The sequence below is a fragment of the Hypanus sabinus genome, chromosome 26, assembly GCF_030144855.1.
Source record: "Hypanus sabinus isolate sHypSab1 chromosome 26, sHypSab1.hap1, whole genome shotgun sequence".
In the NCBI taxonomy this organism is placed as follows: domain Eukaryota; kingdom Metazoa; phylum Chordata; class Chondrichthyes; order Myliobatiformes; family Dasyatidae; genus Hypanus; species Hypanus sabinus.
Genome location: NC_082731.1, coordinates 48,710,163 through 48,724,987, shown reverse-complemented (window position 1 = coordinate 48,724,987; position 14,825 = coordinate 48,710,163). Strand labels below are relative to the sequence as shown.

The following is a 14,825-nucleotide window of genomic DNA, read 5'->3' as shown; positions in this document are numbered from 1 at the left end:
GAACCAAACCACAGTGCAGCAACCTTGTTTATTTGAGTGTGGAGCCCCAAGGAAAGCTGTCTCTTCATATGAATCATAGCATTCTTTGAGCCATTGAAGAACTGTTTGAGTGACACTGGCTTTTACAATGGTCAACTCTATTTCATTCATGGCACTTCACTTTTTTTGTTGGACAGAGCTCTTTGACATGGAATGGAGACTTGCCACATCTCCTGCAGATGGAATTTTAATCTGATCTTTATTTTAGCTAAGCTCTACTGTCACCTCTCAGGATGATGCCAGCAAAGGCCCTTTAGTGCGGTCAGACACACCCCTTGGGCTTGTCTGAAGATGATGCCCAATGTCCAACTGCAGACCAGGAAATCTGGAAGACTAAGTAGTCTTGTCATGTAGTAATCTAGTGTTTGCCATGTGTGTTAGTGATTTGGAGGAGAATATAGGTAAACAATTAATGAGCTTGTGGATGACAGTAAAACCGGTGTGTGGTGAGAGCGAAGATTGTCTAATTTGCAATGAGATGGAGACCAGCTGGGAAAGTGGGCCAAGGAACGGCAGATGGAACTTAATGGAATAAGTATGGTGTGATAAATTTTTGTAAGTTAAACCAGAGCAGAACATACAGAGGGAATGACAAGGCACAGGGAGAGTAGTGTAACCACGTCTCTCATCTCAGGACCATTTCTATCCCATACATCCTGGGATCATAGGGTTTACTATTCCACCTCTGAATTTTTTTTTACATTGATTTAAAAGTTGCCATTTTTGTGTGCCATTGGGTGTTTGTCATCCTAGCCAGTTCTGCCTGAAGTTGTTTGCTGTGATTGTTTCATGGTGAAATTTGACAATGGGGGCTCCGGTGATGTCATCGTCCAGACTGGCTGCTTAAATCAAGAGCTCCTCCAGAAAAACACATATTTTGCCCCATTAATCCATCAAATATAAGATCTTTCAAAAATATCTGAATTGATGAGGGGGGCAAGAATGGGGCAAAAGAATGGAGATAAAAAAAGCATCACTGCAGAGCCTATGTAAGAGAGAGGTATAATGCGCGGCTCTCCTACCCGACCACATGGTGGTGAAGCTGACACTGGGCCTTGTTCAGGCGAAGTGACAAATATGATAAGGATTTTGGAAGAGATAAGGGAAGTCCAAAAAGGTATAAAACAGCAACTCAATGATATAAAGTCAGAGCTCGCCAACGTCAATCAGAAAATAGTGATGGCAGAGACACAAATTGAGAAGGTGGAAGATAGCGTGCAAAACGTGGAACAGATACTAAGTCAACGCTGGAGATTCCCCTGACTATGGAGATTAAAATTGAGAGGGTGCATCATGCGCTCATCCCGAGGCCTTCTGGAGACAGAGAAAGTAAGCTGCGCTCAATAGTACTTAGATTCCTTTGATTCAAAAGCAAGGTGGAGAAGGGCCTGGGGAAAGAAGAGGGTGTTTTGGAACAGGAAGTTAACATATTTCGATCAAGGTTACCCCCCCCCCAGCTGTCCTACAGAAACGGAAGGAATATTCCAAAGCGAACCAAATACATAAGCAAGAAAAGATTAAATTCCAAACCCCATACCCTGCTAAACTGAGGGTGTTTTATGAAGAAGGCATACAGCTATATCAGACAGTGGAAGAGGCAACTGCAGACATGAACAACCGAGGATTGCCCGTTAGCGTGGCCGGATCGAGGGAAAGCCTGGCTGAGCAGTTATCCTGATCTGTTTGTGAAATAGTAAGAGAACCGAGAAAGCAGGGGATGGGAGAAAGACGAGAGAAGAAATATTGGGAAGAGATTGTGAGCTCTCCGAAGACAGCCCTTACCTCTTCCAGAAGAGCCATAAGGTTTGGCTAACTTTAAAAGTGCTGATAAACTAAACTAAAGTAAATAGATGGTGATATACCTATCTCGAGAAATGCGTATTATAATGCGGATTCTATATTACTAATCTTTTTCTTTTATCCATTCATTCACTCTTTTTTCCCCACCTAAATGAGAATATATACAAGGGAGGAATACACAGGGAAATCATTTCTGTGTAATGGACATAATTTTTTTTACTTACAGCGGGGGCCCTCAACTCACAGGTAGGAGGGGCTATCCCCCATGGCTAGACCTTTCTTCTAGCTCAACCCAGGATCATCTGGAGACCCCAGCCTTGGAATCACACCTTCGTTACCTTTTTTTATTATTTGCGTTTCTTGGCTCTTATTTGTTCAGGGAATAGATCGATTAAGTTATATTCTACAAATTTCAAAGATACACTAACAGACAAAATATACATGGCTAAGGACAAAGTAACATTCATTTCATTTAATGTCATTGGGCTGTTGAATCCAATCAAATGCAGTAAAATTCTATCAAAAGTGAAAAAAGAACAAGCCCATGTAGTATATTTACAAGAAACTCACAAGTGATAATGAGCATGGAAAATTAAAGAGAATGGGCTTCACTAATTTGTTTTTCTCCTCATATAAATCAGGACATAGAAGAGGAGTTGCTATTCTCATCTCAAGCTAAATTTTGAAAAAGTATTCGAAATGGGAGATAAGGAGGGCAGATATATTCTGGTAAGGGGGAATATAGACAGAAATCCAGTTATTTTATTAAATATATATGCACCCCAATAAAGTGATAATAGTTTCTTCCAGAAAATTACTAATATTATGTTAATAGAAACAGAAGGTCTCTCAATATGTGGGGGAGACTTAAATTTACAATTACAACCAAAGTTAGACTCTTCCAATAGAAAAAATTTATGAAACAAAGTCCTTACATAAGAAAGTTAACACTCTTTTTAAGGATGTTGGTTTAATTACTATATGGAGGGACCTTTCCCCCGACAGAAGGGATTACACTCATTATTCTGCCCCCCCCCCCAATTCCGTATATACAAGAATAGACTATTTCATAACATTTGGAAAAGATAAAGACAAAATAATCACCTGTGGAATTGGGACAATAGATGTAAGTGACCATGCATCTATATATTCATCTGTTGATTTTGACCTACAACCAAAGAATACAATGTGGAAACTAAATTCAAGTCTACTTGATGATCCCTATTTTAAGGAACAAATTAAAAAAGAAATTGGTCTTTACTTAAAATTCAATGATAATGGAGAGGTTTCACCTTCCATTCTATGTCATACTCTGAAGGCTGTCGTAAGAGGGAAAATTATAGCGATATCTTCATATAAGAAAAAAAATAAGGAATAAAACATTAGAAGAATTACAAAATAAGCTGAAGGAACTAGGAAAAAAATACAAATTGAGTTTGGCACAGGATGCACTAGAAGAAATTTAAAAATTAGGAATGAAATTAATAGTTTGGCTACACAAGAAATTAGAAAAAAATTAATGTTTCTGAAACAGAGACATTATGAAAGTGGATCTAAATCTATGAATATACTGGCATGGAAACTAACAAAAAAAGGATAGCAGAAAATGCAATTCATAGAATTAGGGATCCAAGAACAAAACTGATAAAAAAAAAGTAAGCTAAGTGAAATTCAAGAAATATTTGAAATGCTTTACAAAACTCTATATTCCAAAGTTCCATGTGGAAGCATAACCCAGATTGACACCTTCCAGAATTCTTTAGAGTTACCCACTTTAAGCAAAAAACAAAACAGAACGATAACTGCTGACATAACTGAAGCTGAACTTAAAACTGCAATTAGTAGGCTTAAATTCAGCAAGTCACCAGGATCAGATGGATATACGGCAGAGTGGTATAAAGAATTTAGAAATGAGTTAACTCCTGTTTTACTCCCCACACTGAACTGGGCTCTAAGAAAGGCGCAAATGCCACCCAGCTGGAAGGAGGCGATAATCTCAGCTATACCGAAAGGCAAGGATAAAATGGAATGTGGGTAATTTGGACCAATATCTGTTCTTAATGTGGATTATAGAATATTTACCTCCAACATGGCCAAATGATTAGAAGAGTTTCTACCCATACTGATACGTAATGATCAGACAGGTTTTATACAACAACGCCAAACACAAGACAATATACAAAGGACACTTCACATTATGGACCATATTTTAAAAATTGAAATTGAAGCAATAGTGATAAGCGTGAATGCTGAAAAGGCATTTGATTCAGTTAATTGGAACTTTCTTTATAGAGTTTTACATAGATTTGGTCTACATGACACAATTATTAAAATTATACAGGCACTATATGACAATCCTACTGCTAGGATTAAAATCAATGGATATTTATCTAATAGTTTTACCCTAAAAAGGGGCACGAGACAGGGTTGTGCATGGTCACTGCTATCTGGAACCACAAAATGAAGATATCAGGGGAATTACTATCAAAGGGACAGAGCATAAATTGGCCTGTTACGCAGATGACATTTTGATCTATTTAGGGCAACCAACATACTCTTTACCTAAATTGATGCAATCCTTTGAACAATATGGCCAATTATCAGGATACAAGATCAACATAGATAAAACCCAACTACTGTCATATCACTATAGCCCACCAAGAGAAATTGAAAGTAGATATCCCTGGGCATGGCAAACAGAGTCTTTCAAATATTTGGGCATCATTATGCCAAAAGATTTGGCAAAATTATCAGAATGCAATTATCAGCCTATATATAAAAAATTAAGGAAGATATAACAAGATGGAACCTAATTCCTTTTCTTTGTCTCAGTTCAAGGATTGAATCTATTAAAATGAATATACTGCCCAGACTACTAAATCTCTTTCAAACCCTACCAATAGAGATTAACCAAAATCAATTTAATAATTGGAACAAGTTGCTGTCAAGATATATATGGCAAGGTAAAAGGCCTAGAGATTGTCTCAAAACTTGGCAATTAGCCAAAGAAAGGGGGGGTGGGGCCTACCTTCTTTTAGAGATTATTATTTTGCAGCACAGTTGAGAGTTGTGATATGCTGGTGTAACCCATCATATGACGCTCAATGGAAAAACATTGAGGAGAGGATACTTTGCATCCCTATACAGGTAATTTTGGCTGATAACAACCAACAAAGTTACGTAAATACTATTGATAACCCGTGGGTGAAATAGACTCTTAAAATATGGAAAACTATTATAAAAGAATATAAACTAGAGAGAGACATTGCAATTCTTAAATGGTGTGCATATGACTCAGATTTTACGCTGAATAAACAGGATGCTAGATTTTAGGGCTGGACAGCTAAAGGAATAACAGCTATTTGCAATACAATAAACGAAGGAACACTGTTCAGTTTTGAAATGCTCAAAGAGAAACACATTAGAAAAACAAGACTTTTATCAGTATTTACAGGTGTGACAATATGTTAAGAGGACGGTTAAAAATGTAACCACGGCAAGTAGTAGAATCATTTCAAGCGTGTATAAGGGTTTGTCAAATCTTAAAACACATTTGATTTCATACATTAAAACAAAATGGGAGACGGAAGGAGGGATAATTATATCTGAGGAAGAATGGACAATAATATGGAGGTATCAATGGAAGTGTACCAGTTCACAGAAATGGAGGGAGTTCGGGTGGAAAAACTTGATAAGATAGTTTATTACACCCTCTCAGAAATCCCATTATGTTAGTAACATCCCTGTTTGCTGGAGAAATTGTGGAAATCAAAATGCAAATCATTATCATATTTTTTGGGACTGTCCTGTTATCAAAGACTATTGGAGGGGGATACACAATGCCCTACAAGACAGCTTTAAATGTGAAATACCATTAGAGAGTAAGACCATATATTTTGGGTATATACCTCAAGAATGGATGAAAAGAGACAAATATTTAATGAATATACTGCTGGTGGCTGGTAAAAACACTCTTACTAGGAAATGGTTATCACAGGAGAGCCCAACTTTAAATGTATGGATGGAAATTACAATGGACATTTACAAAATAGAGAAGATAACAGTATCTGTTAATCATAAGTTGGAACAATTTGATACATATTGGGGAAAAATGGTTTAACTATTTAACTAACCTTCGTCAGGGTCTCGGCCCGAAACGTCGACAGTGCTTTTCCCTATAGATGCTGCCTGGCCTGCTGTGTTCCACCAGAATTTTCTGTGTGTTGTTGTTTGAATTTCCAACATCTGCAGATTTCCTCGTGTTAACACCTCATAGGCCTGATTTTATTCTCACAAGTCAATGAATATGTTGTAAAAAAAAATCACTCCCTACTTTCTATATAGTTTTCTTATTTTGATTGTTCTTTCTCTCCTTTCTATAAGTGTATACATCAGATAAATATTATGTGGAGATCTGTGACAAATATGATTATATGATATATATGTATAGAATCTGAAATACATCTTATGGAAATGTTTGTTTGATGATAACTTCAATAAAAATAAATTACAAAAAAAAGAAATTTGACAATGGGTTCTCCCCTGGGTTAGACCTTCATGTCCAGTCTGTGTGACACCAACAACAGGAACTGATCCTACTCTGGTTCCAGGCTCAGCTCAGCATTGCTCGGAGGGTCCAGTGGCTTACTTCCCAGGCCAGTACACAGCAGCACCAAGACCTTCCAGAATAGAGGAAGGGTCCTTGTCTAGCACGAGCTGGCTCTAGACTTTTCTGCCCATCCACACTAGAATCAGGCTGGTTCCCCAAGTGCTGACAGCTACTGTCAGTGTGTCCTTCACCAGAGGCAGACATCATGATCTCTGGTGGTACCGACCCAGCCGCAGGATACTGGTCTCTGGTTGGCACCAGCTCATTTGGTGGAACTACCCTGTTGGACTCCACCCCATTCAGGGGTAGTCCTGTTGTGGGTTATTTAAACTTTGGGGAGGGCAATTATGGATCTCATTTGGCCCTTTACCTGATTCCCCACTCTCCAATGTGGACCTACCCACAGGCCCTCACCAGAATTCTCATAGGGCTATTTTTGTTCTTGTGGCTGGCACACCCAGGGAGGTTATATGGCCCAAGTGGCACCTCCACTGAGTGACTATGGTACATAGCAAGGGTTGAACTCCTTCAGTCCCTGTAATCATGAGCTTAGAGCTGGATATCTGCCCTTATTAATGTTCCTCAAGATTCCCTTTCAACTTTCCCTCCCTGCCAGTTCACGCCAAGGAAGCTTCCCGGTGGCCCCCTTCCTTTAGGAGCCTGAGTCAGCCATGACCTCCTGTTGTTTTGGCTTTTGTATCCTCAGCCCCCATGTTACACCTGAACCTGAGGGGGCCCAATATGGTTGTGGACAGAACTGGGAGAGCTGTTTGGTAAGGTTTTAAACTGACAGGGTTTTGGAATCTGGAGTGATAGTGCTGAGGATAGGGTAATTTCTGTATAAGCAGATGCAGTGTGTAGTGAGACAGTGAGGAAGGACAGGCAGGTGATCAGGTAAAACTGCAGTCAGGGCAATGAGTTGAAGTGTAAAATAAGGACAAAATTGTAAAGGGGAGGAATCCATAACTGAAGATAGTATATTTGAATGGATACAGTATTTAGAATAAGGTAGATGATCTTGTAGTGCAGTTGGAGATTGGCAGGTGGGACAATTTGCATATCAGAGTCATTACTGAAAGAGGATCAATGTTGGGAACTTAACATCCAAGGATTATTATTCTGTCGAAAGGTCTGACAGGTAGGAAGAGGGGCTGGAGTGGCTCTGTTGGTTAAAAAAAAATCAAATATTTAGAGAGAAGAGACATAGGGTAGGAAGGCATTGAATTGTTGTGGGTAGAACTAAGAAACTACAAGGGTAAAAAGACCCTGATGGGACCCTGATAGGGCAATATTATAATAATCATGGGGGGATTTCAATATTTCTTATTTATTTAGGTATTTATTGACATACAGTGTGCCATCAATGCTTTGATGCACAATGCACAGTAACCCCTGATTTAATCCCAGCCTAATAACAGGCCAATTACAACGATCAATTAACCTAGCAACTTGTATGTCTTTAGACTGCAGGAGGAAATGATTGACTGGCCAAAGGAAAAAAAGGAACTTGTTGATTATTTTGTCCGTTAACAAGCGCATTAAAGTTTAAAAAATCTGCATTGCCAGAAACGTGTGAATATGTTTTTTTTTAATTCCGTCTGACCAAGGATGAGAACGTTTGATTTTTACTTCGTCTGTTTCCATGCGTATTCCAGATACGCCATTTTGTTTATCGCCGCAACGTTGCGTTATACTGTACATTTTTTTCTGCTTTTTCAAGGGCAACAGAAACCGATGGCACCCAAACAATTGCCAGGATGTGGGATAGAAAAAGGCTTGTAATAGGGCAATATTATAATAATCATGGTGGGATTTCAATATTTCTTATTTATTTAGGTATTTATTGACATACAGTGTGCCATCAATGCTTTGATGCACAATGCACAGTAACCCCTGATTTAATCCCAGCCTAATAACGGGCCAATTACAACGATCAATTAACCTAGCAACTGGTATGTCTTTAGACTGCAGGAGGAAACTGGAGCACCTGGAGGAAAACAACGTGGTCATTGGGAGAATGGACAAACTTCTTACAAGCAGCTATGGGAATTAAACCCAGATGCTGGAACTATAAACCATGTGCTGACTACTATGCTACTGTGCCACCCATGCAGGGAGATTGGGAAATTCAGGTTGGTGTTGAATCCCAAGGGAGGAAAATTGTGGAATTTGTAGAGCAGCTCGTGATTGAAGCGATCACAGGAAAGGCAATTCTGAATTATGTTTTCCATAATGAATCAGTATTGATTAGGTAGCTTAATATAAAGGAATTCTTAGGAGACAGTGATCATAATATGATAGACTTCACCTTGCAGTTTGAGAGGGACAAGATAAAATCAGATAATATCAGTATTATAGTGGTGTGAAGGGAATCATAGAGATATGATAGAGGAGCTGGGCAAAGTTGATTTGAAGGAGTCACTAGTAGGAATGTTGGCAGAACAGCAATGGCTGGGAGCTCTGGGGGCAATTCAAAAGTCGTATGATGGATATATCCCAAAGATGAACTGTGTATGAAATGGAAGATGAGGCAACAGTTCCTGCCAAGATAAGTCAATGGCAACATAGAAGCTAAAGTGAGGACAGACAGTTCAGCAAAAATTACCGAGAAGATAGAGGAGTGTGAAGCTTTTAAGAAAAGCAATAGAAGGCTTCTTTAAGCTGCACATTTAGAGCAGTATAGATAGACCATATTAAGACCATAAGACATTGGAGCAAAATTAGGCCATCTGGCCCATTGAGCCTGCTCCGCCATTCAATCATGGCTGATCCTTTTTTTTAATCTCCTCGTCAACCCCAGTTCCTGGCCTTCTCCCAGTAACCTTTGCCATTTTCAATCAAGAACCTATTAATCTCTGCCTTAAATACAATCTCTGCCATGGCCTCCACAGTTGCATGTGGCAACAAATTCCACAAATTCACCACGCTTTGGCTAAAGAAATTTCTCTGCATCTCTGTTTTGAAAGGGCGCCCCGCTATCCTGAAACTCTGCCCTCTTATCCTTGACTCCCCCACCATGAGAAACATTCTTTTCCACGTCTACTCTGTCTATCTGTTTCAACATTTGAAAGATTTCAATTAGATACCCCCTCATCCTGAATTCAGGTGAGTACAGACCCAGAGCCATCAAACATTCCTCATATGATAATCCTTTCATTCCTGGAATCATCCTTGTGAACCTCCTCTGGAACCTCTCCAACATCAGCACATATTTTCTAAGATGAGGGGCCCAAAACTGCTCACAATACTCAAGGTGAGGCCTCAGCAGTACCTTATAAAGCCTCAGCATCACATCCTTGCTCTTGTATTCTAGATCTCTTGAAATGAATGCTAACATGGCATTTGCCTTCCTCACCACCAACTCAACCTGCAAGTTCATCTTCAGGATGTTCTGCACAAGGACTGCCAAGTCCCTCTGCACCTCAGATTCCTGGATTTTCTCCCCATTTAGAAAATAGTCCATGCATGTATTTCAACTACCGAAGTGCATGACCATGCATTTTCCAAAATTGTATTTCATTTGCCACTTTCTTGCCTATTATCATAATCTGTCCAAGTCCTTCTGCAGGCTACCTGTTTCCTCAGCACAACCTGCCCCTCCACCAATCTTTGTATCATCTGAAAAACTTGTCAACAAAGCCATGTATTCCATCATCTAAATCATTTATACACAGCATAAAAAGAAGTGTCCCCAACACCAACCCCTGTGGAATACCACTAGTCACTGACAGCCAACCAGAAAATGATCCTTTTATTTCCACTCACTGCCTCCTGCCAATCAGCCAGTGCTTTAGCCAGTTAGTAACTTTCCTGTAATGCCATGGGCTCTTAACTTGATAAGCAGCCTCATGTGTAGCACCTTGTCAAAGGCCTTCTGAAAGTCCAAATATACAACATCCACTGCATCTCCTTTATTTATCCTACTTGCAATCTGCAATATCTCCCTCTAGATTATATTCTTTTAAAGTAGTTGTCCATATTTTAAGAGTTAATTTCACCCATGGGTTATCAATAGTATTTATGTACCTTTGCAGGTTGTTATCAGCAAAAATTGCTTGTATGGATGTGGGAAGTAACCACTCCTCAATGTTTTTCCATTGAGCGTCATATGATGGGTTGCACCAACATATCACAGCTCTCAACTGTGCTGCAAAATAATAATCTCTAAGAGAAGGTAGGCCCCATCCCTCCCTTTTCCCTTGCTAATTGCAAAGTTTTGAGATGAACTCAAGGCAAATATACCTTGATAACATCTTGTTCCATTCATTGAATTGATTTTGAATAATCTCTATTGGTAGGGTCCAAAAGAGATATAACAGTCTAGGCAGTATATTCATTTTAATACACTCAATCCTTGAACTGAGACTGAAAAAAGGAATCAGGTTCCATCTTGCCATATCTTCCTTAATTTTCTATATAAAGGCTGATCATTACATTCTGATAATTCTGCTAACTCTTTTGGCATAATGATGCCCAAATATTTGAAAGACTCTGATTGCCATGCTCAGGGATATCTACTTTCAATTTCTCTTGGTGGGCTATAGTAATATGAAAGTAATTGGGTTTTATCCATGTTGATCTTGTATCCTGATAATTGACTATATTGTTCAAAGGATTGCATCAATTTAGGTAAAGAGTATGTTGGTTGATAGGTCAAAATGTCATCCGCGTAACAAGCCAATTTATACTCTGTCCCTTTAATAGTAATTCCCCTGATACCTTCATTTTGTCTGATGTAGTGAGCTAATGGTTCCAGATATAATGCGAAGGGTAGCAGTGACCATGCACAACCCTGACTCGTGCCACTTTCTAGGATAAGTCTATTTGATAAATATCCATTGATTTTAATCCTAGCAGTAGGGTTGCCATACAGTGTCTGTATAGTTTTAATAACTGTGTCTTGGAAACCAAATGTATGTAAAACTCTGTAAAGAAAATTACAATTAACCGAATCAAATGCCTTTTCAGCATCCATGCTTATCACTATTGCTTTGATTTTATTTTTTTGTATATGATCCATAATGTTAAGTGTCCTTCGTATATTGTCTTGTGTTTGGCGTTGTCGTATAAAACCTGTCTGATCGTTACGTATCAGTATAGGTAGAAACTCCTCTAATCATTTGGCTATGATGGAGGTAAATAATCTATAATCTACATTAAGAAAGGTTATTGGTCTAAATGAATTCCATTTTATCCTTGCCTTCTTTTGGTATAGCTGAGATTATCGCTTCCTTCCAACTCGGTGGCATTTGTGCCTTTTTTAGAGCCCAGTTCAGTGTGGGGAGTAAAACAGGAATTAACTCATTTTTAAATTCTTTGTACCGCTGTGCCATATACCTATCTGATCCTGGTGACTTGCTTAATTTAAGCCTATTAATTGCAGCTTTTAATTCAACTTCAGTTATGTCAGCAGTCATCGTTCTATTTTGACGTACAAAAAAGCTGGATGAACTCAGCAGGTCGGGCACCATCCATTGAAAGAAGCAGTCCCGAAACGTTGACTGCTTCTTTCAACAGATGCTGAGTTCATCCAGCTTTTTTGTACTCCTTGATTTGACCACAGCATCTGCAGTGCACTTTGTGTTTACTAATCGTTCAATTTTGTTCTTTGCTTAAAGTGGGTAACTCTAGAGAATTCAAGAAGGTGTTAATTTGGTGTATGCTTCCCCCTGGAACTTTGGAATACAGAGTTTTGTAAAACACTTCAAAAGCTTCTTGAATTTCATTTAGCTTTTTTTTTTTATCATTTTCATTCTTGGGTCCCTAATTCTATGAATTGTATTTTCTGGATCTTTTTTTTTCAGTTTCCATGCCAATATTTTCATAGACTTTGATACATGTTTATAGTTTCTGTTTCAGAAACATTAAATTTTTCCTGATTTCTTGCGTAGCCAAACTATTAATTTCATTCCTAATTTTTAAAATTTCCCCTAACGTATCCTGTGCCAAATTCCATTTGTGTTTTTTCTCTAGCTCCTTCAGCCTACTTTGTAATTCCTCTAATGTTTTATTCCTTATTTTCTTCTTATACAAAGATATCACTATAATTTTCCTTCTTAAGACAGCCTTCAGAGTATCCCATAAAATGTGAGGTGAAACCTCTCCATTATCAATAAAATTCTAAGTAGAGACAAATTTCTTTTTTAATTTATTCCTTAAGTATGGATCATTGAGTAGACTTGAATTTAGTTTCCAAATAGTATCCTTTGGATGTAGGTCAAAATCAACAGATAAATATATAGGTGTATGGTCACTTACATCTATTGTCCCAATTCCACAGGTGTTTATTTTGTCTTTGTCTTTTCTAAATGTTATGAAATAGTCTATTCTTGTATATACAGAATGGGGAGCAGAATAATGAGTGTAATCTCTTCTGTCGGGGAAAAGGTCCCTCCATATATCAATTAATCCAACATCCTCAAAAAGTGTATTAACTTACTTATGTAAGGATTTTATTTCATTGGTTTTTCTATTGGAAGAGTCTAAGTTTGGTTGTAATTGTAAATTTAATTGTAAATTTAACTCTCCCCTACATATCAGGAGACCTTCTGTTTCCGCTACTATAATATCAGTAATTTTCTGAAAGAAACCAATATCACTTCCCAGGGATGCATATATATTCAATAGAGTAACTGAATTTCCATCTATATTCCCCCTTACCAGAATATATTTGCCCTCTTTATCTCCTATTTCGAATACTTTTTCAAAATTTAGCTTACTTGAGATAAGAATAGCAACTCCTCTCCTATGTCCTGATTTATATGAGGAGAAAAACAATTTAGTGATGCCCATCCTCTTTAGTTTTCTATGCTCATTATCACTTAAATGAGTTTCCTGTAAATATACTACATGGGCTTGTTCTTATTTTCATTTTGGATAAAATTCTGTTACGTTTGATTGGATTTAATAGCCCATTGACATTAAAAGAAATGAATCTTACTTTGTCCATAGCCATCTGTATTTATCTGTCAATGTATCATTGAAATTAGCAGAATAAAACTTAATCGATCTACTCCCTGAACAAATAAGAACCAAGAAATACAAATAATAACAAAAATGGCAACAAATGTGTGATTCCAAGGCTGAGGTCTCTGGTAGATGACCTTGCGTTGAGCTAGAGGAAATGTCTAGCTGTGGGGTATAACCCCTCCTACTTGTGAGTTGAGGGCCCCCATTGCAGTATTCATAAAAGTCATTGAACAAATCCAGAAAAGATATCCTTGTGTCCTCCTCATATATACACACACACACACACACACACATATATATATATCGTATACATACACATATATATATATATATATTCTCATTTTGGTAGGGATAAAGGAGTAAGTGAGCGAATAAAGAATAACAACTAAGTAATATAGAATCCACATTATAATAAGTATTTCTCGAGATAGGTATATCACCATCTACTTTTGCTTCCGTTTAGCTTCTCAACATTTTTAAAGTTAGCCAAACCTTATGGCTCTTCTGGAGTGGGTGAGGACTGTCTTTGGAAAACTCCCAGTCTCTTCCTGATATACTTCTCTCGGCCTCCTCCTGTCTCCTGTCTTCTCGATTCTCACACTATTTCCCAAGTGGAGCGGGATAATTCTTCTGCCAGGCTTTCCCTTGGTTTGATCACGCTGACTGGCAGCCCTCTGGCCTTCATGTCTGTAGTCGCCTCTTCCACTGTCTGATACAGTTGAATCCCATCTTGATAAAACACTCGAAGTTTAGCAGGGTACAGAGTTTGAAATCTAATCCTTTCTTGCTTTAGTATTCGCTTTACTTCAGAGTATTCTTTACATTTCTGCAGGACCGTGGGGAGTAATCTTGGTCAAGATATATTAATTTATCATCTGAAAACACCCTCTTCTCACCCTAGGTCCTTTGTAGAATCTCTGCCTTGGTACTGTATTGAAGGAATTTAATTATTATTGAGCGTGGCTTATCTGTTCTATCTCGGGTAGGCTTCGTGACGAGCACACGACGTGCTCTCTCAATTTCCAGCTCTGTAGTCGAGGGAAACTCCAACGCGTCCCGCAGCAACTTTCCGACAAACTCCGTCATAGACAAGCCCTCTGCTCCTTTGTATATGATGTATATTCTGATATTTTTCCGCCGTGATCTTCCCACCAGATCAAGCAGTTTACTTTCTTGTTGATTTAATATTTTTATCATCTTACTTAGTATCCGTTCCATGTTTTGAATGCGATCTTCCACCTTCTCAATTCGAGTCTCTGCCACCACTATTTTTTGATTGATGTTGGCGACCTCTGAATTAATATCATGTAGCTGCTGTTTTATATCTTTCTGGAACTCCCTTATCTCTTTCAAAATTTCTTTCGTATTTGCTTCGCCTGAGTGAGGCCCAGTGTCCGCCTCACTAGCA

At 38.3% G+C, this 14,825-nt stretch overlaps 1 pseudogene; it reads left to right on the top strand.

Moving 5' to 3' along the window:
* LOC132381552 (zinc finger protein 585A-like) overlaps positions 1-14,825 on the top strand; it is a 100,325-nt pseudogene that overhangs the window by 62,012 nt on the left and 23,488 nt on the right.